Source organism: Empidonax traillii, unplaced genomic scaffold (assembly GCF_003031625.1).
Source record: "Empidonax traillii isolate 1590-97213 ecotype Southwest subspecies unplaced genomic scaffold, ASM303162v1 scaffold1025:size206614, whole genome shotgun sequence".
Lineage (NCBI taxonomy): Eukaryota > Metazoa > Chordata > Aves > Passeriformes > Tyrannidae > Empidonax > Empidonax traillii.
In genome coordinates, this window is record NW_020956218.1 from 148,842 (window position 1) to 152,121 (window position 3,280).

The 3,280-nt window shown below is 55.0% G+C and overlaps 1 pseudogene; it reads right to left on the reverse strand.

The window, feature by feature from the left end:
• Nucleotides 1–397: 397 nt before the first annotated feature.
• Nucleotides 398–1,365, reverse strand: LOC114068273 (annotated as a pseudogene).
• Between the last annotated feature and the right edge of the window lie 1,915 nt (nucleotides 1,366–3,280).

A 3,280-nucleotide genomic window follows, 5' to 3' on the forward strand; every position in this document is an offset into this window, starting at 1 on the left:
TCAGCAGAAAGATAGGTGGGCAGAAGGAAAAGGAGGTCCAGGGCACCCTGTGGTCCCTATACAGGGTATCCTGAGAGCTCTGCAGCCCCTCTGTGCCAGCACTAGCCCTACCCCTGCTATTCTCTCGAGACAAAGGAACCAGCCCCAAACTGTTGCAGCCAGAAAGGTGTTTTTCCCTCCCATTCACTCCTGTTGTGCTGAGGATGAATCTCAGATAAAGAAACTGCTGAACGTTCATTTATTTTGCTTAAAGGAAATGGTTTTCCCTTTATACAAAGTCTTTGGGTCACACAAGATGGGTAAATATTTAACGGGGAGAAATAATGATGTTTATTGAAACCATCAAAAAAGAACATAAAAGAAAAAAAAGTAAAAAAGGAAAAGCAGACGTGGCCTGTCATGATGTACCCTGGAAGTCACTGCAAAAGAAGCAGGTGCTCTGTGTTTGCAGAAAACACCCAGTTACCAGTTTCCTCACAGCATCCCTGACCTCCTGGTTCCTAAGGCTGTAGATGAAGGGGTTCAGGGCTGGAGGCATCACCGAGTACAGAACTGAGAGGGTCAGATCCAGGGATGGGGACGAGATGGAGGCGGCTTGAGGTGGGAAAACATGACAGTGCTGAGGAACAGGGAGACCACGGTCAGGTGAGGGAGGCACGTGGAAAAGGTTTTGTGCCGTCCCTGCTCAGAGGGTATCCTCAGCACAACCCTGAAGATCTGCACAAAAGAGGAAAACTATGAAAACAAAACAGCCCCAAAAAGGAGAAGCAGTGAAAGCAAGAAGCCCAATTTCCCTCAGGTATGTGCCTGAGCAGGAGAGCTTGAGGATGTGTGGGATTTCACAGAAGAACTGGCCCAGGGCATTGCCCTGGCACAGGGGCAGGGAGAATGTATTGGCTGTGTGCAGCAGAGAATGGAGAAACCCAGTGGCCCAGGCAGCTGCTGCCATGTGGGCACAAGCTCTGCTGCCCAGGAGGGTCCCTTAGTGCAGCGGTTTGCAGATGGCAATGTAGCGGTCATAGAAGATGATGGTCAAGAGGGAAAACTCGGTTCCAAGGAAGAAAAAAAGGAAAAGGACCTGTGCAACACATCCTGTGTAGGAGATGGTGGTGTCCCAAAGGGAGTTGTGCATGGCTTTGGACACAGTGGTGCAGATGCAGCCCAGGTCTGTGAGGGAGAGGTGCAGTAGAAGTCCCTGGGGGTGTGCAAGTGCTGATCGCAGGCTACGGCTCTGAGGATGAGGCTGTTGCCCAGGAGGGCAGCCAGGGAGATGCCCAGGAAGAGCCAGAAGTGCAGCAGCTGCAGCTCCCGCCTGTCTGCAAATGCCAGGAGCAGGAATTGGGCCATGGAGCTGCTGTTGGGCATTTGCTGCTTCCTCAGAGTGTTTGGATCTCTTGAGGAGGAGAAGTCAATGCTGAGTTAGACCAGGCTGCTGCAGCCAAATATGACACCTCTCACTGCCACCCCACTCTCAGGCTCTCTCTCCTCACTCAGACCTCCCTGCAACTCCCTCCCCTGAGCTCTGGCTGTTGCTGCCTGAGGGTACCACTGGAAGCAGGAACTCTGGGAAGAGCTCCCAAGGATTCCTTCTTGCTCTGCTGGCAGAGGTAACTTGGAATGCAGAGTGATCTCCAATTAAATATGCTCCTGATACATCCACGATCTTCTCAGTTTTGCTGTTTGGAATTTACCCAAAGGAAGGACTGAGCTCAGGGAATTCTTTCTGTTTGTTTCCCCATTTGCACCTTCCCGAGTTAGGAGATGTTGTGGATGGTGGAAATCCCTGACATTTCCATGGCACTGTAGGTCAAGTCTTGTGGGTTTTAAGGGCACAGGGACAGTCCTTCAGCACAGACAGAAGAGCTGCTCTGCCCATCACTCTGTGCTCAGTTGCCCTGTGCTGGCAGCATGGAGCTGCAGGAGCATCCCACTCAACTGCTCCCCTAGACAGAAACTGCACAGATAACCAGGAATCCATGTCCAAAACCAGATTGAAACACTCCTAACCTTTTCATCTCTCCCCTCCCACAGTGAGACACCAAATGCTCATTGCAGCTGCCCAGAGCATTTCCATGGAGTTAGCACTGAGGAGTTTTCTCCAGGGGGATCCTGTGCAGCACAGAGATACTATGCAAACTGTGCCCTTCTGGAGGGCACCTGCAGCCCCGCAGGACACCCAGGGAAACAGCTGAAGAGCCTGAAGTTGCCTGGAGGGCACTTGGGCACTTTGCTCCTACAGACACATCCCTACAGTGGTACCCAAAGGTTTGTGTCTGCACAGGAATCTGCCTCCCCAAACCCCACACTGGCTCAGAAAATCCGATGCTAAGAACAAGGAGAGCCCAGGCAGCAGGGGATGGCAGGGAAATGCCAGAGTGCTGCTGCCAAGGGAGGAGGGACAGGCAGAGCCAGCTGGAAATGAGGGCCTTGTCCTTGCCTGGGCTCTGGCTGCTGCAGGGCAATGCCCAGCCCAGCCCCCGTGGGCCTGAGGGTAGAGGCTCTGCTTGGGTTGGCAAAGGAGCCCAGGCAGGAGCTGCTCAGGGAAGGGCTCTGTGCCACAGACACAGGCAGGGAGGGGCCACATCCCCCTGGCCAGCACTTGTGGCAACAGCTGCCTCTCCCTCCCTGCCTGGGTGTGTGTGAGGAGCTGTTCCTGCCAGCAGCCCCTCCCTGTGCCCAGCTCAGCTCCCTACCAGTACTGCCAGAGCCCCTGCCCAGCCCAGGACCCGGGGGCAGCTCTGCCTGGGCAGGGGCTGCCGAGCAGATCCCAGACTCCCTGCGCTGGCTGGGAAGGGGCAGGTGTTTGCAGTGGATGTGCTTCCTGAGAAGGGCCCCGGATGGACCATGGACCTCTGATGGGGCAGCAGCAAGTCCTGCTCTGCAGCAGCTTCTCCTGCTGGCCCCCAGCAAATCCAGCAGAGCCATCCTGACAGCTCCTGCCAGGGCTGGTATTTGGCAGCTGCAAGAGCCACGTGCAGCAACTCCCCTGCACTGCTCTGCAGCCACAACCCTCCCGTGCCAAAGGGCTGCCAAGGTTCCTCCCCTGAGGAGCTCTACCCTGTCCTCCCAGCCCAGGATCCCTTTCAGCTCCTGCTCCCTTCTCCTGGTTGCCCTTGCTGCCTGCAGCTCCTGCCCTGCTCTGCCATAGGGCCACTTCCTCTGCCCTTCAGGCACTGGGAGAGTCCTTCTGAAAAATCCTACAAACTGTGGGATGTGGTAGCTTTAGGAGATCCCTTCAGGAAGGGAAGTTTAACTTTCCTCCAACCAGAGAATTCTTCAT